This window comes from Ctenopharyngodon idella, chromosome 13 (genome assembly GCF_019924925.1).
Source record: "Ctenopharyngodon idella isolate HZGC_01 chromosome 13, HZGC01, whole genome shotgun sequence".
In the NCBI taxonomy this organism is placed as follows: Eukaryota; Metazoa; Chordata; class Actinopteri; order Cypriniformes; family Xenocyprididae; genus Ctenopharyngodon; species Ctenopharyngodon idella.
Genome location: NC_067232.1, coordinates 29,373,943 through 29,399,606, shown reverse-complemented (window position 1 = coordinate 29,399,606; position 25,664 = coordinate 29,373,943). Strand labels below are relative to the sequence as shown.

The following is a 25,664-nucleotide window of genomic DNA, read 5'->3' as shown; positions in this document are numbered from 1 at the left end:
ACTGTAGTTGATTTTACAGTAAAAACACGATTATGATAACAGGCTCTAGTAAACACACATAACTTAATTCTCTGAAGTGGATTTACATATTCTAAACCACATCTTAAAGATGCTTACTAAATGTTTATTTAACATCTGACAGGAACATCTTCTGTAAGTATTGTGGCTTATGAGTGATGGATTATGTATGAGTGATGTGTGTGTGCTATTATGTAGAATTCACTGTTGTCAAAACTGTTTACTTTACATGAATGAAAATAACGTAAATAAATAAATCTACATAAAATAAACATAAGTTTAATCTGTTTTGTCTGTTAGTACTGTTGATAAATGAAGGAACATTTGTGTTGATAAAAAGAGAGTTAACAGATCATCATCATCATGTGAATGTAGTGTTGAGCACATCAATCTCAGAGAAACTTGAATCTTGTCTGATGTTACAGGGACAGATGATCACGTGTGTTTATCCGGTGGAGAGAGGCTGATGAAGGACTGATGCCATCAAAGGCTTTGAGTGACGATACTACAGAAATCAATACAAATCTACTTAAATCTTAAGCTGTAGTTTATTTTAATTATTTTAATTTAAACAGTTATTACAGCACTTTTCTGATTCTTGATGTCTGTATGTTTGCTGCAGAGCTTTTGTGGAGCAGGACCTGCAAGACAAGGTGACGGAGGCATTTGTGGGGAAAAAAAGGGAAAACCTGAAGCAAAAATATAAAGTAAGATCATTTTGTTACTTCTAATACAGAAATCAGATGACATTGTGCTGTTAAGATGACTGCTTTTGTATGATGATTGTGCATTTTTGTAGGATGTGAAATGTCCTCAGACTGGTGTGAGCACTGAGAGCCACAGCAGATCCTGGGAATGGTGTAGAGCCATGGATGAGACCCTCCATCACTCCTCCTGCCCTTACTGCCTCATCTGGACCGGATGTTGCTGTGATTTCTTCATCCTCAGTGAGTCCAGAACCAGCGAGAGCATCTAGACAAAGACCAAAGGACATTGATGTGATTTTGGTCCAGTTTGTTCTGCTGGTTTCTGTTCATACAATGAAGGTTCAAAAGCATCATCAAATAATGTCATGAAGCTTCTGGAAGTCAGGCTCCACTGACTGATACTGTGTGAACAGAAACTAACAGGACAAACTGGACCAAAATCACCTTTTGTGTTCAGAAGAAGAAAAAAAATGGGATTGAACAGCGTGAAGGCGAGTAAATAATGACTGAATTCATATGTTTGGGTGAACTAACCCTTTATGCCCCCAAACAGAAACTGTATGAAATGTACGTATGCATTTATATTATAGTACCTTGAAAAAGCAAACTTTAAGAAATAAGCAGCTTTAATTAGTGTTTGTGCCCCAGACACTAACAAAAAAGGATTTACAAAAATCACATTTACATTTGACCATTTGGCAGATGCTGTTATCCAAAGTGACTTACAGTGCTCTTATTACAGGGATGATCCCGCTGGAGTAACCTGGAGTGAAGTGTCTTGATCAAGGACACACTGGTGGAGACGCTGCAGAGATCGAACCAGAAACCTTCTGCTGACCAGCTCAGCGGTTTAACCCACTACACCACAAAAGTAATGAAGCTACAACAGAAATTAGCCTGTAATTGTAAAAATATGAAAGGAAATATGACAAGAAACAGAATGCTGATGTGAATTGTAAAATGTTTTAATCTGTCTGGATGACAAAGGCAGGTGAAGGTGTTCACGGTGGTCAGCTGCAGAATGGGCACAGCTGTGTTGAGATGGCAGCAGGATGTGTGGATCACCGTCCGCAAATACGTGATTGTTAGAACAATAAATTTGAATAAAGCTTTGTTTCATGTGCTGTTGACTTGTACATGCATTTATTTATTGTCATTGTTACTTTCATTAATTCTTTTACTTTTTTTTTTATTAATTATGCTATTATTATCAGTAAATTTATATATTTTATTAATTCATGCATTAATTCATTGCTTGACTGTGAATTCAGATGTATTCACATCAGCTGGATTTGTGTTCATGCATACCTATGTCATTTGACAAAACTTTACATTTTGCTTGTTTTATTAAAGAAGTAAAACGAAAAGTAATATAATTAAGTTTTGGTCAGCATTTATCAATATTGTGTATAAGTGTTGGGGTGGGCTAGCAAAGCAGTGAATTCTGGGGTAATCTTAATTTTTAAGTAGTTTATACTTCTTCAAAGGCGAGATCTTCGAGCAGCTGCCCGACGTCTTCTCTGTGCAGACATTGCAAACACTGAGGAAAACCGCACTAGGTAGTGTTGTGGAGTTACTGGTGCTGTGAGGTGTTAGTGCACCTGTCACTCATGTCTTTACTTTTACTGCAGGACCTATAATTACATACAAGATCAGGGTAAATACCATGGTGGTGTCTTTAACAATGAACAATAATAATGACAAACAAAACAAATGGGTTTGTGTACATCATAGTTTGAGATTAAGCATGATGACGAGGTTAAATATTTTGAATACATCATAATGCATAAAAAGTATTTGTTATTTATAAGCCTGAGGGATGAAACTAGAGCAAATTCAACAAGAAAAAGAGGGAAAAAAGGAGATTTATGCCAATTTTGCTTGTGGATGAACATTTTTGCATATAAAATAAAGAAATTAACAACATATTCATGCGAATTTGGGTTTTCGTAACAAAAAATAAACTGAGGGTCACATTAGTATTTAAAAATATAAGAACTTTAAATTAACCCAAAATATATTAGTTGTAGTACAATCACAAAATTACTGGCAGCTGTTTCTTCAACAAGACCACAAAATAAGCATGTTTAATCAATATCAAGATATTTACAGATAGATGAATTAAACCTGTCACTCATATCTTTAAAGTTGTTGCACCTGTGATTACGTCGTAGGTCACATGATAATGTCAACATGGCGGATTACGTCCGGATCGCATTCATACTTAACGAGATTTGGCTATTAAGTACCTACTCTTTTAGCGCTCGTTAAGTAAGTACTTATTGAAATTAAGTACCTACTCATTGAGAGTCTGTCTTGGCTTCCAAAGACTCCATTTCCCATCATCCTCCCTGGCCCACACCTGCACACACTTCCTCATCACCGCTCCTGATCTGACAATCACACACACCTGCTTCTCATCAGCACACCATCACCAGACTATTTAAGCACATCACTCACCTCACTCAGTTGTCCGGTCTGGTTTATGCGTTCCTATGTAAAGGACTTCTTCATGTTTATCTCCAAGCCTGCCGATCTACTTCCCTGTTTCACTCCAGCATGTTTCCTCAGTCTCCGTGCTTCTTCGTCTGTGTGTGTCTACCTACCTCCTACATGTGTGCACTCCGTTGACGTTCGTCCATCCATCCACAATCTCCATTCCTGTAAGACAAAGGACAGTATCAATATCCAGTCACCTCTCCTCAAATATCACCAGTTCACTTACCTGCATCACTGTTTCCCTGCTGTTTGTAAATAAACTCCCATCTACGTTCACCTCTGTGTCTCCTGTACATCTGTTCGTAACCATTTAGAACCACAAACAGAACAAAATATAAACATCACAAAACATTAAATCAAGCGAAACACTGAACTATTTATAAAGGGGCTTTTGTGTGGCCCCTTTGCAAGCCCCACCATCTTTTGGTACAGCTGATATTTTTGGGGTGATTTCAGCGGGAGAGCTGCACCACTGGCATGAGTTTTACCCTGGCTGGTGTCTTCCTTTTCGCACTGAAGAGCCTCCTCTTGGTCCCTCCTGGGAAGAATGAGAAAGGAAAAGACTTAATGCCTGTACTTGTCAAAAACAGTTAAATCAATCCATGAGACGACGTTCTGCCGTCAGCAGCCATATCACCCTGTAGCCCAAGACTGGTTGCCCACTGAAGCTAAGCAGGGCTGAGCCTGGTTAGTACCTGGATGGGAGACCTCCTGGGAAAACTAGGTAGCTGCTGGAAGAGGCGTTAGTGAGGCCAACAGAGGGCGCTCACCCTGTGGTCTGTGTGGGTCCTAACACCCCAGTATAGTGTGTGTGGTGGGCGTTCTGGCGCAATATGGCTGCTGTCACATCATCCAGGTGGTGCTGCACATAGGTGGTGGTTGAGGAGATTCCCCCTTCTATATGTAAAGTGCTTTGAGTGCCCAGAAAAGCGCTATATAAATGTAAGGAATTATTATTATTGCTTTGCGTTGAGGTTCAACACATAGAACCTGCCAGCTGTGGAGGTGTCATGGCATGTGAATTGTGCCACTTTGTATCGGTCTGTAGGTGTTCTTCACCTGTTCGGAGTGGGAAAAGCATAGGCAAAGAGTTACAAACACAAAACAAACACACACATCGGAAACGTACACAGCAGAAACATGCACAGGAATGTCCTAAATCAGTGAAGGTGCCCATTCCAGATTAAATTTTTACAGGAGCTGGGAATAGAAGTAAAAAAGAAGTAGTGGGCCTCCTTCCTGCTCAACAAGGAAGACCTCATGGATAAAAGTCCTCCAGCCACCCATTCTCCGCTTTGTCCAAAGACAGCTTGGTGGCGCCGAAGGCCTGGTTGGTCTTGTGGGGTGATATCTGCAGAAACAGCGACAAGGGGCATAAGAGTTTTTTGCAGGCTTTGGTTTTCCAGCTGACACCAGTTGGATCACTTGCAACAACTTACACATCCCAGCATTAACGCTCCAGATAAATGATTTATTAAAGCGTCTACGTTCACAAACCACTGTTAATTTAACATGAAAACAAGCATGTGTGTGATTTGGCATGGCAGCCGATACAAATAATAAAGAACAACTGCCTTACTTAATGCAGCAAAATCCTGCCTTTGGACTGGGCCCGGTTCCAGAATCAAATCTCAGAGGCAGCTTCAGAAATTAGTGAGTTTGAGTATTAGTGATCACTGTGTCAGTCATCGCAATCTCGAGAGTGAATCCCGCATTTATATGCCGATGTATTAAAGCATGTATGTGGCCACTTATAGAGCATGGAAAACAAATTCTGAATATATTATATTCATTATTAGCCTATATATCGCCTTTATAATCACTAAAAAGCTGCCACTCATTCAATGAACGCGCTCCCACAAAGTTCTGTTACATTAATCAGTGAAGCTAACTACACAATAAATATTTTTTTATATAACATCTACACTTTGTTAGAGAGGATTTTCAAGCGTGCAGAACTCAGAACTGGACAAAAACTCGAGCGGTGACTGGCTTCTAACTTAAACCGCTGCGTTCAACATGTCAGTGATTGGCTACGTTGCTCATCGAAGCAAAAACACTTTGGAAATGAAATGATTTGGCACTCTCCAGAGCGCAAACACAGATGCGCACTGGATCGTTTACTAAGGCCACGTTCACACAGTCATTTTTTGGGATTGACAACCGCATTTACTTACAGGTGTGAGTCTCGAAATGTCTCGTTCACACAGCAGCTTACAGTAGCGTCTGGAACACTGTCTGTGTGAACGTGCAGCCAGAGTCAAGCCCGTATTCTCTTACTAGTAACCATAACGACAGTGATCAACGTAATATTAAAGATGGCGACGTCCATAAAACTGAAAAGTCTCATCACTTTTGACATGACAAGAGACTAACTGAACCGTGAGTTCATCCATCAAAACTTCATTAACCAACAGCAGCATGTAAACACACGCTAGCTGGAGTCTATAACCACTGCACACGCGCGTCACGTCCTTTGAGACGTCTCGCACATGACACGGCATTTGAATTTGGAAAAGAAACAAAACTGACATGAGCCGCTCTGGTGGAGAAGAGTGAGTGGATCTGACACCTTCAGATGACGCACAGCTCACATCTCTGTCGCAGTAAGTTACTGAAAGTGAAACCACACACAAAACACCTTAGCAGAGCGGCTCTCTCACACTGTATGACGTGACAAACAACTAGTTGTCCGGCCCTGTTCCGTTCACACAGCGCGAATATTCAGAGAATGCGGTTGTGAGTCCTGAAAATGTACGAGTAAGAGTTCGGTTATAGAATGCGGTTGTCACTCCCGTAAATAACCGTACTGCGTGTGAACGCAACCGTATTAAGGACTCAAATACAGGACTGACAACCGTATTCTGCTGCTGTGTGAACGTGGCCTAACTCTTTTCAATCAGAAGCAGCAGCAGGCAGTGGTTCGTTTGAGTGAAGTCTGTCTCCCTCGGTCCGGAGGCGCAACAATCTCACGTACTGCTTTGTACACTCTCACAACCGGCAACAAGTGTGCAGATCCACTAACTGTTAAACTATTACACTGGAAACAATGTGTTTGAAGTAAAAATCCAAAAAGTTTATCTGGATTTACGCTTTACATCACTGTCTCTTCCCTGACCAACTGAATAAACTTGTTTGATGCCAAAATAAAATAAAAAAAACCTCACAAACAGAATGTGAATACTGTTTACAATGTTGTGCTACAGGGTTACTGATTCCCGTGTCTTGATGACTTGAATGAATTACACTTGATGACGCTTTTATAAATATATTTAACCTGTTCTTCATGACTTGCCTGTGCGGCAGAATGAAGCTGAAATCACAGGATCAGTTTCTTTCACCTTCACAGAAGTGTCCATGGTGTGAGCAGCTCTGATGTAAACAGTGTCTCTGATGGAGACGGTCAAAGCCCTGAAGAGACGAGGAGAGACGCTTGATCGGTGTGACACACTTTCACTGGCTCTGTCTCCATCCCTCTCTGACTTGTGTTCATGCACAAACAACATATAATAAAAATAAATCAGTAAAAATAACTATGGTTCCTGACTAGGGTCCAGTACACCCGCTGTGATGTCATCAGATGGAGGATGAAGTCCTCAAAGCTCAACATGCTCAAGGAAATGAGGTCATCATCATTAACAGCCACAGCAAAACTCAATCACTCAATAATTAAATACATTCAAACACTTTGTTGAGAACGAGGAAACATGAGGAGGATCTAGACTTACCTGAAGTGAGAAGATGATGAGAAAATAAACTATTCATTCTTCTGAACTGCTCAGAAGATCCATATGGTGAACTACAAAGAGAAAACAACAACGAGTGTGTGAGATTTACTGTAAAACTCTGTGTAGCTTTGCATCTGTAGACAGACAGACGAGGAAAAACAACTTCTGTAGTTGCTTATGAAACTTTGAGAATGAATTTTCTGTCAGAGACTCAGTGCTTATCAATAAAGAAATGAGGAAAAAGGGAAATCCTTTACTGGTTCAGACTCCAGATCCGTGGCGATCACATTATAAACATCCGTTAATTGTGAAATAAAGTAATACAGTCACTCTTAATCAATCATTAGGATTAAACACAAATACAACATCTTCAAAGTGTTTCCATAAGGATATAAAGTTACACATGAACATATTATAGAAATATACACACGTTCTTGTGTGTGTAGCTAATGGTGGCAAATTAATCAATTTAGCATCAATTAACATCTTATAACACATTAATTTCGAACAAAAACACTCCCTGAACACTCACGAACAGTCTTAAAATCAGCGTTAAGTTTTCACTTCGCTTCTCTCAAAATGGCGGATCTCTAAGCCTCTCAACGTTGAGCTTAAACATGCGTTACCTCAATAACTGGATCCTTAAAGAGATAGTTCACCACAAATCACAATTCTGGCATCATTTAGCCTTTTATCAGTACTGGAGCACAGATCTCCAATCATATTTTTACTCTTTTTATGATAAAGATGGATATAAATGGTCTTTACCTGCAGCACAGAGTCATTCACAAGCTCACCCCGAAACGAGATCGATTTTAACCCTTTGACGCGTGCGATCACAGCGGCGCGATTAGAGCGTTCAGCGCGTCACTGATCAATTCAAACGCGCTTTCGCGCTGCTGGCGTCGAGCCAAGAGACGACGCGCTCAGTGCTGTTCATATCACAACTGTACACTTATGTGCTTTTTAATTTATGTTGTCTCACAAATAAATCAAGTAAAATGTACTCATTTCTATTAATGAAAATGACTTAATCACAAAATATCTTTTTCAGTTTAAGATAATAATGAATAATGCATTTTTTGTTGTCAAACATGCTTTTATTCTGTCTTGTTTGTACTGTAACCATACATAACAAATAAAGCAAATCTATATAAAATGTAAGAAAGCAGTTTTAAGATATGAAAAAAAACTGCTTAAATTTTCTGTGTCATTGAGAAAGATCATGTTATGCCTTTTAAAAGCATTGGGACAGTACAGGTGTATGGTCCTCAGTCCTGTAGAAATTACGCTGGTCCACTGGAGTCATTTAAAGCTTCTTTTCTGTCTATCCTTCAGAGAAACTGACTCCACAAACAAAACCTTTAATAACAGAAATATTTCAGCAAACACCAACTGAGAAGATGATGAAGAACTGTTCAAAGCCACACACACCATCGCGTCTAACATACATGTTGTTGATTTTCATGATTTAATGAGTTTAGACAATTCTTCCTCTCCTATAGCAGTGAATGAATGGCATTTTTCCTCAGGGTCACTACACTGACGCGATACTGTAGTAGACGGTTGCATGGTTATAATTTTCTCTCTGATATCATCAATCTTGCAAGTAAAGAAGTTCATAAAGTCATTACTGCTGTACTGTTTGAAAACGTCAGAAGTTGAAGCTTTATTTCTCGTTAATCATCAAAATACAGTAGTCCAGGTAACGATCACAGAGGTAAGTGTCAGGCTGTGTATTTGAAGGAAGACGTAGGAGAACAGGTAAATATCAAAAATCCAAGTTTAATCCAAAAAGCAGGCAAGCAGGAAACAACACAACATTACAAGACGGTGAACGGACAATGAACTGAAAACAAAGAACTTATATACACAAAGGAAGATTAACTAATGACGTGCAGCTGTGAAGGTAATAAGTGTCCAAAGTAACAAATGAATGTGCGCAGGTGAGGAGCAGGAGGGATGCTGGGAAATGGAGTGCTAGTGCTGGTGACCGTGACAGTACATCCCCCTCCGGCGAGGCGCGTCCTTGCGCTGTAACGGAACATCCACGGGGAGGGCCGGAGGGGGTTCTGGAGGCGGGCAAACTGATGGTGCCGAAGGACAGGTGGAAGGCTGAGGAGACGTGAAGGTAGTGCTTGGACGACGATCCCTTTGCGGTGATGGAGATGATGAACCTCTGGCACAGACCCAGAGCTCCCCAGTGTCGACAGCCCGCGGCGAAGATGAAGGAGGGAGAAGCCCAGATGGTGACTTGGCTGACGACAACTGGGGGACGACCGACGGAGGCGTGGCCGATGGATCTGCCGGCGCAGACGGAGAGGCGATGCAGACGAGCGACGTCGCCGGTACTGGAGACCCAGGTGATGTCGCGGCGACGACCGTCGAAGGCGTAGGCAGAGTACCCGAGGGCTGAGGTGGATCCGGTGTGACCGAGGACAGAGGGCGACACAGAGGGGAAGGAGGAGCCCGCTGACGTCGTAGGGGTGGAGGGACGGAGTGCAGCGTACGGACCGCAATTCCATGACGGAAGAGGTGCGACGAGGGACCAAGGGGGAGCCGGCAGGACGAGGGAACCCGGAGGAACCGGAAATCCGAGGGTCTCTGGTGAAGCCGTATGTGGGAGGAACCCCGATGAAGCCGACAGGTCGACAGGCCGAGATGGAACGAGGATCCCAGAGGCCGGAGGCGGAGCCGCAGGATCCTCAGGTGATGGCGCTGCAGGTGGACACACGACCTGCGGCTCGACGTCAGAGCGGGGCTCCCACGGAGACGACGCAGGGCTGTGGACCTCCAGCAGCGGCATGGTTGGAGGACTGGTTGAGCTCTGGGGTGAAGGAGGAGGTGTAGATATCGACGGCGTAACGGTGAATAATATACAGTCTTTACAGTCATTAGTACCGTTCAGAAACGATGATGAAGATGATGCTGGGTGGGAAAGGGTGGGAGATGGAACTTCCTCACTGAAGTCGATCAGCCAGTCCTCATCCTCCGTAGTAGCGATTCCCTCGTCCGCTGATGTCGCTGGCTCACACCTCTGGTCAGACTTGCAGTCGAGCTGCACGTCCGGGACGAGGGTCTGCTCTGTCCTCTCTTCCTCGGGCTCTGGCTGACGCGTCGTGGCGGGTGCACACACGAGTTCTCCGCGGTCAAGGGTGTTGCTACGGGCTCTGGTCTGGCTGTGCTCCAGATTGGGGCGCGACACTCTCCAGACACCGAATAACAGTTTCTCTCCAGTTCAGTCTGGTGGTGTCTGGGAGGTCGAGGCGTTGGTGGAAAGTAGCCCCGATCCGGAACAAGGTCTTGAGGGTCTCGTCATCCAGGGAACTGGTGACGGCCAAACAAATAAAGTCTCTAACAAAAGAAAAAAGGTCTGGGCTCTCCTGAGCCCGGATGAGCATTATTGCCCTCTCGTCCATTTCAGGCGGTCCGTTCATCTGTCAGGCTGTGTATTTGAAGGAAGACGTAGGAGAACAGGTAAATATCAAAAATCCAAGTTTAATCCAAAAAGCAGGCAAGCAGGAAACAACACAACATTACAAGACGGTGAACGGACAATGAACTGAAAACAAACAGGAACTTCTATACACAAAGGAAGATTAACTAATGACGTGCAGCTGTGAAGGTAATAAGTGTCCAAAGTAACAAATGAATGTGCGCAGGTGAGGAGCAGGAGGGATGCTGGGAAATGAAGTGCTAGTGCTGGTGACCGTGACAGTAAGTAGCTCAGGTAATTAATCATCCAGTTGATCCGAGGGTTCTAGTCTTAGGCCTGACCAGGATAAGTGTGTGGAGATGATGAGGGTGAATGATGGGACATGTGTGTGATTGTGAAGAGTGTGCAGGAGGAAACAGGAGGATTCTGGGAAGTGTAGTGCAGAGGTGACAGGTGAATTGTGACAATACTGCAACAATTTATTTCTCTCTTGCTTAACCTTTTTTTATTTATTTGGTATTTGGAAGACAATTTATGCTCTCAAACTATATTCCTTACAAAACATGTGTGGAACGTGTAATTCTAAAACATTTGTTTCTGCATTAGTAGTACAGTCAAACCTGGACACGGACAAATACTTCTTTTTCCCACATTGTAATTCTAACATCAAAAATAACAAGGAATAATGTGAAAATAAATGTATTATTTTTTTCAAATAAAACAACCTATTAGTAGTAGTAGTATTAATACTGTTGTTATTACCATTGGACTTATTATATGAAAGTATTACAGTTATAACCCCTTGTGTAACCGCTGTCTTACTCAAGGACACTGTGACACACATCAGGTGATGGGGTCCAGAACCCTTCAATTACAAGACAAGACCTACAGACACCAACACTGACTCAAACTAATCACTACACTGAAGACTAACCTGCTCTGAGACGTGTGTCCCTCGTCTTCAGCAGCACTCACTGCCACAGATGGAAGACCAGACGGGGAATATTCTGGCAAATAATCATGATGTTTCAAATTAATTTCAAAATGTAAACATTTCAAAAAGTATAAATATGGGGATGTATAGGCCTGGCTTTGACTATGTCTATAATCTATGATATTGAAAAATATATACTGTACTTAGATATGACATGGCTGCATCATTCTTTAAGAAACACAATATAACAACCTTCATTGGCTATCATCAGCAAGACGTGTTTATATATATATATATATATATATATATATATATATATATATATATTTGTATGTCCATTTTTATAGTTTGTAGTCAGGAATCCTTTCACCTTATGAAATATAGTTTTCAGTCTGTAGCGATTGTTTTAGTGCACTGCACACTTGTCCCCAGAAGCCTCTTTATGTGTGACATTATCTTCGAAGTTGATGAGATCCTTCTTCAGGAGTTCAACTGTCTCCACAATTTCATCATCTACTGTACGTTTGGTTTTGTTCTACTGGGGATAGTTAACGACTGAATAACTTGGATGAGTGCACTCTGGGTAAAAATCAAGAGAGGAAGACGTTAGGATGACACATATATTGCTGTTGAATAACTACACAAATGAGTAACACACTATTGACATGCTAATAACTACTATTAACTAACAAGAAACTAATTAATTTACAAATTAATAAGTAATAGTGCTTTGTCGAATGTGGTCGTTCACTATTAGATAATCAATAAGTATTATTTCTATTTAAAATAATTATGACAATTGATTGAGCCTAAGTTAAACACTTCTCTTTCAGTATTCAGTGGAGTCTCTACTGAATAATAAAATATTTCATGACATTAGACAGACCTCAGAGAAATAACACATATGTCTAAATGGTTGAATGCTGCTACGTCATTGATTTGACATGCATTTGGCTCATGGTGTGTGGCAAACAAGCTCATGGCCGTAATTAGTGACGATACTCAAATGTCCATAATGTAATAAATGTAATAAAAGATGGAGTCACCCTTCTTTTCTGTCTTCAGTTGGTGGAAGCTAAGATTTTCAGAGATGTAATTGTTCTGTTCATTGTTTTTTATGCAACTTATAAATCTTTACATGAAACATTCTTCTTTACAATAATTTTACTTTTACTGTACATTTTACAGCTATTTATAACAGAACGTAGGTTTAACATCAGAAAAACAACAGAACATTTTCAGAACAAAACATTTTTGAGCAGGAGACCCTGCTGGAGCTGGATGGGCTCCACATCAGAGACCTGGTGAGGCCTCTGCCAGCGGGACATCATCTGGGATGAGTGCGTATTTCACTGTCCATCAACACGTTTGTTGCTCAGTCGATGGCCGCCATGTCACTGAGATATTTTCAGAAAGAGGGAAGAATAAAAGAAATTAACTCAAATCAAACCATAAAATATTTCAACATGCAAAACAGATCTGATCTATACAAATTTGGTCTTGGACATCGTAGCTTTACAATTATTATTAACCAGAAAACTGAAAAGAGAAACGAACAAAGGAGGTACAGACTTCAGGTGTGCAGAGATCAACCCTTATAGGGTCTCTGAGGTCTTTTTAGACCCCAAACGATGCTTGCTAAAATTTAAAATTAAAAAAAAAAAAAAAAAAAAAAAAAGTTCTCTTTGTCCAAATTACATGAAACTTTGTACAGTTGTTAACACTTTCTAGATCTAGAAATAAAAAGAAATAATAATAAATAAAAAAAATTGGAGTGATGTCTTGTTTTTATGTTAGTGTAGAAAAAAGTAGTCACACTCAAATGTAATTTTGTAACAAAATAATTGTTTTTTAAAAATACAAATATAATTTTACTCGATTTATTAATGTTTTTACTTCATATTTGTGCAGTTTTTGGAGGATTTATCATATCTTTTAAATTTATATTAACAAATATTGAGTAGGTTTTTATACAAAAACAGCTTTTTGTGTAAAATTCACTTTATAAAAGACCCACATTTCTAACTTTCACTCATGGGGATAACATGAATAATTTGACATGGTTTAGTGTAAGATTTTTGCCCATCTTTTGGAAAATGCAGTTTTAAAAGTAAAAAATGATCACTTTTACCAGTAGATGCTGCAGAGCTCCACTATGTGCTATCTGACTGACTGAAAGACTTCTTTTCACAAGTATTTTTCAGTTGGATTCATATCTGAATATTATGAAATCACAATTATAACAATAAAGCTACTTTTTGTCAAAGTTTAGTATTTTTTTTTGTAATGAAAAAAATAAGTTTGTGACACTGTCACATAAAATATGTGTTTTACCGCTCTATTTATTACAATTATTTTATGTATAATAGAGTTTTAATTGGTTTACATGTTTTTAGTCCATTTTATTCCTCTTACTTATTTTAATGTATGTCTTTAAATGAGTCTGGGTCTGCCTGTCATGTGACTGATCACATGACAGGAACCAGGAAGTAAGCCAGCATAAAGGAGGCAGCATGGCAAACAATCAATCCCTCATTACAAACGTGATCACCTGCTATAGCTGGACTGTGGAGTTTAATTTTATGGACTTACCTTTCCAGCAAACCACTTTTCATTGGATTAACACTTCCGTGGACACTTTCACATTGGGACTTACATCACGCTAGGACTCTTATGGACTGTTTTAGGGTATGGTGCGAATGGACTCCACACTTTTAAACAGCCTATTATTAGTTTTATCGTGTTTTAAGTTCCTTGTGAATATTGTAAATACACCTTATTTATTTCTGTTGTCTGTCTCATCTTTTTAAACACTCATAACATCTCACACAGTATAATCTGACCACAATCTTAATCCATGTAAAATCGACCGATAGGGCTGATCGTTACAAGTTTTTCAAAAATGTTGATTTGAGGATGAATTTTGTCCATTTTCTAAGTGGGGTCTCATCATAATGTAACCATTGAAAAACTGATATTTTTCCATTACAAAAACAAAAAACACTAAAGTTAAATAATCAGACTTGGTCCGACTACGCCACCGGGGCTTTGATACCCACGAACATAAAACAGCAACACAAGTGAATAAATAACAGACGTGACCTTCAAGTACAACACTTTTATTAACAATCAGTACTGAAATCTCTGAATAAGCAGCACGTTTATAACCATCTAAAAAGGGAGGATCACAATTTTAAGATGTCTAGACTTTAAGTAAAATATTAAAGTCAGAACCCCCAATTCTTGAATGTGAGGTCAACCAAGACCTGCGTGAAGTTGGCCCCCACCCAACGCAAAACGTCGGCAAAATAGTCTCAATCGTTTGTGTCGTAAAAATGTTCGTTTGTGCTGCTTTGGTTTTTAAAATAAGACATTGAATTATAGGCAATGACCTCACCAGCCTGAACGAAGAATCAGAAATAGCCTATAGGCCATTTTAAGTCTTCAAGTAAAAGGTTAAAGAAATGTTTACTTTTAGCCTACTAACTTTACATTTGTTTGTAAAATATTTAGCCAAAAACAAAAAAAGACTGAATAAAAAACATCGGACTCTTTTCTCTCATAATATGTAAACACACACACACACAAAAAAAAAAAAAAAAAAATTATGAATAAGTTTCATATTTGAAAGAAATACGGAATCATCATAGAAAACGGGCCTATAGCTACTCCCGGTACTGTTGAAAGGTTTATATAATATTGTGTGTTTCCTGAAGGATAACTGATCATGATTACATAATTGATGATAATTCTATATTTGTTTTTTCGTTTTGGTTTTGTAAAGAAAATGAAATAACAATATTGGATGTTTAATTGGGGTCCGTGTACCTGGTAGGCTGATTTGATTTTTTACCTAAAAAGAAATAAAGAGTTTGTTTTTTCGTTGTGTAAGAAACGGAAAATTAAAAATCAAGCTATATTTTTCGTAATTACATTAATGGGTAAAGAAATGATTATTCTTAAATATATGTTTCGCATGAGTGGCGCCCTGAAACGCCGTTCAACTCATGTCTTGCATGTCCCATCATGCAGTTCATCTGATGTAGGCTACTGCTCTGCATATTAGTTACATTTTTTTTTTTTTAATTGGTCGTTTCATATATTTCTTGCCACTGTAGCTACTTCTCTTGTCCGCGGAGGCGCCGGCGCGATCCCTTCCACTGTTTCCTGATATTTTGGGTTTTTCCCAATGAAACACAAATTATGTTATTATTTATAAAAATAAATTAAAAAAAATCTTCTTGTAATAACGAGTGAAACATGTTGGATTACTAGGTTTTTCTTAGGCCTTTTAAGAATAAAACACAAATAAATTCTCAATGTTGTTTTAGACCACATAAATCTAAAATGAGTATTTTAGGAGACGCCCACACATTCAAAACATTTTAAAGCATAAACTAATTTAAGTTTTACCCATATATAAGAAAAAATAAATAAACAGACAAATAATTTTAAGTAAAATCAAATTAAACGAATGCCTTTGTTTTTTCGATTTGGTTTAGTTAGACACTGAAATAAGTCGTTTTTTTCTCGACATTGGCTAATTAATGAAGGAATTACACGGACTGACACTGAAAATGAGGAAAGCAAACAGACTCAATTTGAAATCATATTGCTCCTACTATTTCTGTTAAATGTATAGCTTTGGTATAGCCTACTATAATATGCTCGTATGCGATTTGCATTTGCAGCCGTTCAGTGTCATTCAGTTCACTGCAATCAGTGTCTAATATTTATAAACCGAGGCAGCACAAATGAAACTTTTATCGGCACAAACGATTGCGACTGTTTGTGGTGAATTTGGAGCATGTGGGGGGCTGAGAGAGATCAGAATGAATAGCCAATTCTTTTAATATTTTAAAAACCGAAGCAGCACAAACAATTTTACCGGCACAAACAAACGAGACTATTTAGGGTAAATTTGGAGCTGAGGGGAGCTGAGTGACGTCATCGCCTATAATTCAAAGTCTAATATTTTAAAATCGAAAGCAGCACAAACAAAACTTTTACCAGCACAAATGATTGAGACCGTTTTGCCGACGTTTTGCGTTGGGGCCAACTTCACACAGGTTCAACCAAGCCTGCGGGAAGAAGAGAGAAGAAGAAGTCACTAGGCCAAAGACCCACAGCCTCAAGAGCACACACCACACGTGCACAGATGTACACAAACCAACACATTTAATAAAGGGTGTAGTGAATACTGCAAATAACTCTACACTCTCAATACCCATGCAGTGCTGGAACCTCACGCCACATGGAGGAAAGACCCAGATGACCCCAGAAGAAAGCAGGCTGGCTCCTAGAAGATAGAAAGATGGATTAAACACTCCCATTTTATGCACACATATAGACCCTTAGCGGTTGGTACAAACAGGGCTCACTTAAAATCAGTAATTCAAAAGAAAATAATTTCAAAAACAATCAATATATAACAATCAGCTTAAAACTTATGTGAAACAAATAAATAAATCTTAAGCAAAACAGCAGGGCCTAGACAAAGGTCCATATGCATAGAACTCCACAAAGAAAGATCTGTCAAACAGAAAAACAAAAATAAAAGCACTTTTATCAATCTTTAACAAACTAAATAAACAATATAAAATCAACACAAATAAAACACCTGTCACGGCGCAAATCTGACAGTGTCGTGACCACTCAAAACACAATCCTCTAAATCACTCAATAATTACACAAATATTATAACTATAACACACCTAACCATCTAATGCAAACATACCTCTGCCGTAATCCAAGAGTGGACTAGAACCACTGCGTGATACAGCTGGTTGCGAACACAGCGTCTATCACCACCCATGCGCTCAGTCTGACATCAGGAGGGGTTCTCTCTACAATATAAAATACACCATATTAAAAAAAAGCAAAACATCCTTATACAAGCTCTTACAACACCTAAAATACCACGCTCATACCTCGCTATGGCGCTTCAGGGTCACAACACCGGAAGAAGACGGAAAAGAATCAAACGTCAGGAAGTTACGCCGCCTGCCGACCTTTGCGCCATTTATAGGGCAAAATAAACACATATGCCCCACCCCGTACACCATCCTAATTATCCACTCGGTTACATATATCAATTGATATTAAATGTGAAATAGAAACACTGTATCCGCAGACCCGTTATTTGGCAGCCACTAAATAAATGGGAAGTGGGATGAAATTCTCGTTCCAATTTCCCATCCCTTTGACCTGAAGTTGGACCCAAAAGGCTATAAATGACCCCTGCTCCAACAATCTTTGTCATTCATTTACATCTTTCTGTACCTGTGTTCATCTGCACCCACACATCACCTCACACCCTCACCCATTCATTTGCACCACGGTTCTTGACACGTTCCGCACTTTTGTTTTGCTCTCTTTTGTCCGATTTTGTGATTTCTGCGAAAATGGGATTAGCTGATTGCCCGCTTTGCCTCCGTGAATACAGTCAATCCTCCGAAAGCAGGTCGATACGCTGAGCGAGGCGCTGGCACAGGTGACTCGCCGCTGTCTCCTGATGAAGAGGAGGTCGCAGGGTGCCCCCTCCAGCCACAAGCGACCAGCCAGGCCGACCTCTGCCAGCACGTCGTCGCACCCCGCCACCCCTACGAAGACGGAAGAGGAGCCAGGGGCGAGGGACCGCTTCGGTAAGTCCGTCCTCCCGTGTGTCCGTTTAACAGTTTGTGCGACGAGTAGGCGTGTTCGCTGACTCTTTGCCTTTCTTGTTCTTTGCAAGGAGGGACTTAGACCAGCGAAGCAGCGGCGGAGGATCTGCACAAGAAGCGGTTCCCTTGGTCCAGCTGCCCCCACTAAAGTCGCTAAAGCTGCCGAACCCGGCCAGGAACGGCAACGGAAGCAGACCAAGTTCTTTTAAATTTGTGTCCCACCCTGTTCCATTCTGGTGTTCTGTTGTTCTTTGTTCAATGTGTTAATAAATGTTTGAAAAGTTCCTACTGTCATGTCTTTTTTGGCTGTAATACAAATTGCATAAATACAGTGTCCGCAGACCCATTATTTGGCGGCCACTAAATTAAATGATATCTGGGATGTCTTTGTGTTTTCGGCTCCCGTTCGTACCAGACTTGAAAGTTATTGGAATGCATCCGACTGAGTGCGCCAAGTACAGTACAGATGGTTTAATCTATAAAAATTGACGGCTTTTCCCTGGTCTTCCTCTTTCAATATCAGAAAGCACGGCTCTTCCACTAAACGCTTGAAGACTTTTGGTTGTTGTGCAGCACAGAGGTCTTCTGTGATCCGTGGCTCCTTCATGAGAGAAGGGTACAAACTAATGGGATGAAATGTTGGAAGTGTATTTAAATACTTTGTGTTGTAGTCAGGATGCAGCACAGCATGTATAATAAAGTTTTGACATTCTGTTTTTCTCATGTTTATATAAATCATACCCTATCACTAATGAAATTAATCAATTATGTTCAGTTTTAATTTAAAAAAAAAAAAAAAAAAAAAAAAGGCAAGCAATTCACATGGCTTTTCATGCTGCACTTAACCCCACACTCTAAACCCGGATTTTGTGTTAATGAAACAAAGTGGTCATTACTTATTCTTTGTTGTTTTTGAAAAAGCATTGTCATTAATAAATCAAATTAGTTGTTTGCACTAATCAGATTGGAAGCACTGATCATGTTAGCTGTGATAACTCGGAATGTCACGCTTTTGTGAGGGAGGGAGGGGCCTGTTGAAGCAGGTGACTGACGGTGAGCAGAGCGCGCTGTTTGAGGAGTCTGCTCGCTAAACATGGATTTATGAAAGAAACTTTATACAGTGAGTGTATAAATCTGATCTTTCTGACAAAAGTGATTACCCCAAAACCGGGCCGATGTTAGTTGAACGCTAAAACTGTAGTGTTAATGTGCCGGTCGAAGTTGTTGTTTGTTTTTCTTCTGTCGGTTCACAGATTAGCTAAAGTTAACATTTAAATTAGCTGTTTCTGTCAGGTCACAGTTTATAACGTTAGCCAGTGTGTTTCTGTATGTTCACAGTTTAGCTATAACGTTTGCATTTTGCATTCGTTGTTTTCTTTCTGTCTGTTCATATCAGCATGTGTGAATGTATGTGCACGCTTGTGGCTAACTTTAGCATGTCTCTTTGGTGTATTATTATGGTAACAGTTCAAAAATTTGATTTTTTAAGGTCCATAAGCCTGTCCTGCTCTTTTTACAGAAGATCAGGTATGTTCAAGAGTGTTATTACTTATCTATCTTTCTATTATTATTTGATGTTTTTTTCACACCCTCATGCTTTCCCAGATGTATATGACTTTATTTCTTTAGATGAACACACAAATATTTTTTAGAAAATATAATGCAAGTATTCAGGACCCCTAAAGTTGATGCTTTAAAAACCACATTAAGTGAACATGATAATCCACACCACCACAGTTGATGAATCAATGTCTTGTGGGTTTTTATGAATTACCGTTGTGTTCACTTTGTGTGGTTTTTGAAGCATCAACTACCGTCCCGTACACTTGCATTATATATAAGCTAAGCTCACAGAAATGATTTATGAAAATCTTTCTTTGTGTTCATCCAAAGACAGACAGACATTCAAATACACCTGGGACAGCATAAAGGTGTGTAAATGAGCAAATTTTCATGTTTGGGTGAAGCATCCCTTTTATCTTTTCTCACACACAACATGGGTACCTTCAACCACAGTATAACTTATTTCTTTTTTATTCTTTCTATTTTTGCAGGTGTTTATGAAGTTCAACAGGATTGTGGGAACCTCAAGCAGGAATTCTATGAAAGCATTGATCGACAGTCTTCATCTGATTGATATCTTTCGATCTAAGAGAGGGAATGTTGGACAGCTGTTGACACCGCTTTCACAACAAACCAGGATTAGTCCGACTCCATTATACACTTGCATTGTTGCATTGTTCTTTTTTTATTTTTTTTTTTACAGTAATGAAAACATGTCACAATAAGTGATGCTATATTGGTTGTCCAATACAATCAAAATTGTGCTTCTTTGGTTCAGCTTTCTTGTAGATCATTTCTTGTTATTCTAGCTATGTAACTTTTTTATTTTACTACCCAATAGACTCGAGAGCCAACTGATATTACGTCACTGGTGCTCAGAGGGCTCCCGATTGTCCTTGGTGACAACCCCACGAACTTCTTCAAAGCATGCTTTGTAAGTAACTCATTTTCTCAAAGGACATTGACAACATAATCCTTTTATTAACTGATAGTCCTTGTGTTTGATAGTCCTTGTGTCCGTGAACTAATAAATTTCAGTAAAGACTAATATAAACTTGATTTGTCTACTGCACAACTTAAGATTTTATGTTCATACAACTTAACCTGTTTAGTTTCATCTTGTGTAAAAAGTAAAATGGATTAGTGCAACGGGTTTCCACGCAATTTTCTAGTAAAGTCAACTAATTCGGGTTAAGAGTGCAGGTTATCTTCGTCCTAAACACCTCTTTTAACCGTGGGTAAAGTAACGCTCCACATATTGCTTGTATATTTACACGCTATTGACAGTCACAGAAACACTGTGCATTGTATATAAATAGAAAATTCAGCATTGGACAGAAAAAAACAACAAATGCTGACAGAAAATGCAACAATTGCAGTGCAGAAAATACTGTTTAATTCTTTTATAGTCTGAAATGTCCATTCAGGATAAACTTGATAGTGAAGTTGACTATATGTAATGAGGATGTGCAACGCCTGAGCATTTATGTAAACATATTGTGTGCTTTGTTCATCCAATCAGTGACACTGACACTGCAAATATGCAAATAAGGACGTTAACCCAGGGCTTAGTAATGTACAGTGTGAAACGCTGCGTATGAATACTCAGAAGTAATTGTTAACCTCAGGTAAATGATGATCGCGGGGGGGACGGGGGGGTCAGGACCCCCCCTATCTGAGTGCTGTCCCCCCAAGAAATATGATTAAAAACCACGCTAAGTATTGTAAATAAATAATTGTGTAGGTAGTAAAGCAATACAAACGCAAACGGGCGTTGTAAGTTTAGAAACATTTTGAGTCCCCCCTGCCTTGCCTCACAGTGGTTTGGTCCACCGCGCGTGTGTGCAGAGGTCCGGCGGCGCCGGCGGGAGAGAGCAGTTCTTCAGACAGTGGTTGAGAGGAGATCCAGTAAGTAAGCTGTCAAAGCTATTTTATTCAAAAACATCGGATGAAGTGATTATTTTCTCTTTAATACTGACGATGCTGAGTAATTAGTCATAAAAAAATTAGAGATTATAATGTTACCTAGCTTGTTAACGATTATAGCTTGTTGTATAGTAAGTCACCCACACCAACAACAACTAACACTGTGATAAGCAGATATCAACACACCTCCTGTATAAGTAAGCAGCTTCCCAGCAAGCAATAGCCTCATTTCACCGTCTCGGTTAGCTATAGACCCGATATAGTCCGGCGAACCCACTTTTAGCCAAAATTATCTTTAATTTGGTTACATGTAGCTTTTGCCAAAATAACTTGCGAGATCTATTATATTGTGATTACAGGTGTTTGGTTTCATATCTTTGACATGTTATATTGCGTAGTCTGTGCGTAGCCACGATTTAGCTCGTAGTCAGACCGGCTATTTGTAGCCCACATATAGTCAATCCTGATTTATTGTAGTTTTTGGACAGGAAGTGCATGAGATGGTTGATATCCCATCATGTTCGCAATGTCATGATATCTACAAGATGTTAGTGTCATTTCATGACATGGTCTATCTGTAGTCACGATTTAGCTCTGAATTGGGTAGGTTATGTGCAGTCTGCTTTTAGTCCACCCGGCGAAATCGATGCAATCTGTAGTCTAATTCTTACGGCTTGACTATAGCCCTGATTCACACCAGCAATGAGTGTAACCAAAATAGTGTTAAGTAATTTTCGGCCACAAAGCTTGTGGGATTCATGATATACCATCAAATGCAAGTATACATTTGAAACAGCATATTTTTGCACACAGTCCTACACATTCTACTATATACAGTTGTGCTCAAAATTATTCATACCCTTAGTAAATATGACCAAAGAAGGCTGTGAAAATAAATCTGCATTGTTAATCATTGTGATCTTTTATTTTAAAAATGTACAAAAATCCAACTGTTCACTGGAGAATAAGAATTTTAAATGGGGGGAAAATCTCATTATGAAATAAATGTTTTTTTCTCATACACACTGCTCACAATTAATCATACCCTTTTATTCAATACTTTTTGCAGCCTCCTTTTGCCAAGATAACAGCTCTGAGTCTTCTCCTATAATGCCTGATCAGTTTGGAGAACACCTGACAGGATATCAGAGACCATTCCTTCATGCAGAACCTCTCCAGATCCTTCAGATTCCAGCTCCATGTTGGTGCTTCTTCTCTTCAGTTCACTCCACTCATTTTCTTTAGGGTTCAGGTCAGGGGACTGGGACGGCCATGGCAGAAGCTTCATTTTGTGCTCAGTGACACATTTCTGTGTTGGTTTTGATGTTTGTTTTTGTATCACTGTCCTGTTGGAAGATCCAGCCACGGCCCATTATATGAGTTCTAGCAGGGACAGTCAGGTTTTGATTTTTTATCTGTTGTATTTGATAGAATCCATGATGCCATGTATCTGAACAAGATGTCCAGGACCTCCGGCAGAAAAATAGGCCCACAACATTAAAGATGCAGCAGTATATTTCATTGTACACATGGGGTACTTTTTACCCCTGTGTGCACCAAACTCATCTTCACAAAATGAAGCTTCTGCCATGGCCGTCCCAGTCCCCTGACCTGAACCCTAAAGAAAATGAGTGAACTGAAGAGAAGCACCACCAACATGGAGCTGGAATCTGAAGGATCTGGAGAGGTTCTGCATGAAGGAATGATCTCTGATATCCTGTCAGGTGTTCTCCAAACTCATCAGGCATTATAGGAGAAGACTCAGAGATAATATTGTTATTGATAATGATAATAATAATAATAAGCGCTCTTTTACATGGCAAAAATGGGAGTCATAGAGCAAAAGAAATAGACTAGTACCAATTAAGTTTTCGTGCACCCATATTCCATAGCTTCATGTGAGGGACAGAAGAATATGTACATCATTAAATTTAGGTTCAAGGAAACTCGTCTTCCCTCCGCTGCAGCTGTCAATCATTCTCTGTTCAGCACTTAAAACAGCGTGTTCGGTAACGACTGTCAGCACGGTTAAACTCTCCAATATGATATATTTCCATTATATTATTATAGTATTATAAAATACTATAGTAAATACTAGTGTTTTTGAACCATACTATAGTAAATTGTAGTATACTGTATATATTATAGTATGTACAACACTTTGTTAATGAATGCTACATAATACTGTAGTATTAACTATAGTGAACTGATAAACTGTTATAAATACTGTAGTATACTTTGTTTTACTACAGTAAGCTGTGTATATTGTAGTATAATATACCCTAAAATTGTAGAAAACTTAGTACAATATTGGGTAAAGTAATTTGTTAATATTACTATAGTTGTTATATTATTACAGCAACTATAGAATTACCACAATAAATTAATTTATTACTTAATTATAGTATAGTTAAAAAAAACACTATAGTATTTACTATAAATTACTATAGTATTTTTTCACCTGGGCGCAAGCAATGTGAGACAATTTGTAAAATATCAAAAGATGCGATAGTGACTTTGAAGCCCATTTACAAAATATTTGAGTCATGTTAAGTGTTAACGATCGACTAAATACACAACATGTGGATCATGTGAACATGTGAAATGACGCCATGGTTGTTTTTTTGACGCTAACTCCGCCCACATTCGACGTGAGACTGTTACTCCGCCCACTTCAGGCCTCAGGCTGTTATTCTATGAAGCCAAAAGGCTCAGAATTACGCTATAGATTAATCACGTTTACAGTCAAACACAGTGTTTTAAACAGTATTTGCGCCGCAAAATACGCCGTTGTGCAACATATCATGTGGTAGCGGTTGATAGCCTGCTTGTTCTGCATTGATCGCTGGTTCGTGGTCCGCTATTTGCTATCCACCTTATTCCTGACTAGCCTAATGCGTTTCGAATTATGGGCGGCACTTCCGGTTTGGGGAACTTCTATTTAAAAAGACTGAAACGAATCATTTCAAATCATAAGGTTGCCCTACAAATAAAGCTTATTCGTCAGTTTGACTGAATGAGCTGTCAATTTTTCTTTCATGTTTATTTTCAGACATCATGAGAATAACGTAACGATTGGTATTTTAACGTAACATGTTATAACAAGAATATCTATGGCAAGAGCTCTTTTCAGTCGCTGCTTTCTATCCTCGTGATTATTTTCTTTTGTACCTTTGCATACTGCTGTAATAGTATGAAAAAGGACAACATATACTGCACATTTGTGGTCTGGTCTCCGATTTAATTTACGATATATCCCATTAATAATTCACTGGAATGCACAAAGAATCTCTCGTTTTTCTCTTCAAAGCCTCACGTCTCTTTCCAGGTTTGTTTTCACAGGTAAATACATTTTATTATCTGTAAAAATGATGGAAATCACTTTTAAATAGTATCACGCAATGCTGAAGTTCATGAACATTTTTTATTAAGGAAACGTATATTATATAATACAGATCACTATAGTTATATTTAACCCGTCCGTTATTTCTGTGGAAAGAATCCCGCTTTTTCATGGCCTGTTGAAACTACCTTGTTGATGCTTTTACACTTTTAAATGTCCTTTTAATGTTCGTTGGTTGAAGGGTGAGTAGAATAACGTCATCTCATTGTACCCAGTTTTGAAAAAAACACGTTCATAGAGCGAGTCTTTCACTGACTGTTTACAGCTTAACGGAAGTTACTCCCATAATTCGCGCAAAGCGTCATGGGGCGTCGGAATAAGGTGAATAAAGAAACAAAACAAAAAAAAAACACTGTGATATTTTTTTTATATTTTTTTTGCGAGCTGATTTTTGCGATATCCACTAGTGGTTCAACGGATCACAAAACTCAGATCATAAACTCGGATCATATCACTGTTAAGTCACGGATCGGATCATTTTCGAATCAGCACAAAAAAAAAAAAAAAAAAAATTAGTTTAATAACTAATACATTATTAAAGGCAAGTGAACAGACTGTAAAAAGAACAAATACTGTACACCAATTACAAGTATAGTTAAACACAACATAACCTTACAAATAAAGTATAAGGTCTAACTGTAATATTCATTTTCATGTACAGAAATGTAATAATTAAATATAAAATGACACTGTTCACTGTATAACTTTAATATAGAGTAATCTTTGTTAAAGCTGTTTTGTTGTTTGACTTACATGACAGACAACAGCAGGTATTTATAGGTTGCTGT

The 25,664-nt window shown here is 39.0% G+C and overlaps 1 protein-coding gene and 2 long non-coding RNA genes across 9 annotated transcripts in view; 1 reads left to right on the top strand and 2 right to left on the bottom strand.

The window, feature by feature from the left end:
• Positions 1-25,664, bottom strand: part of LOC127524688 (uncharacterized) — an 83,046-nt gene that overhangs the window by 10,897 nt on the left and 46,485 nt on the right. The window lies entirely within an intron of this gene.
• On the bottom strand, positions 858-4,031 carry LOC127524694 (uncharacterized). The gene is made up of 5 exons (XR_007933144.1): positions 3,920-4,031; positions 3,642-3,762; positions 3,451-3,520; positions 1,452-3,386; positions 858-990 (listed from the first exon to the last, which is right to left on the bottom strand). It is a non-coding gene; the product is annotated as an uncharacterized LOC127524694 (long non-coding RNA).
• On the top strand, positions 12,705-20,574 carry LOC127524698 (uncharacterized). The gene is made up of 4 exons (XR_007933149.1): positions 12,705-17,966; positions 18,056-19,104; positions 19,474-19,511; positions 20,039-20,574. It is a non-coding gene; the product is annotated as an uncharacterized LOC127524698 (long non-coding RNA).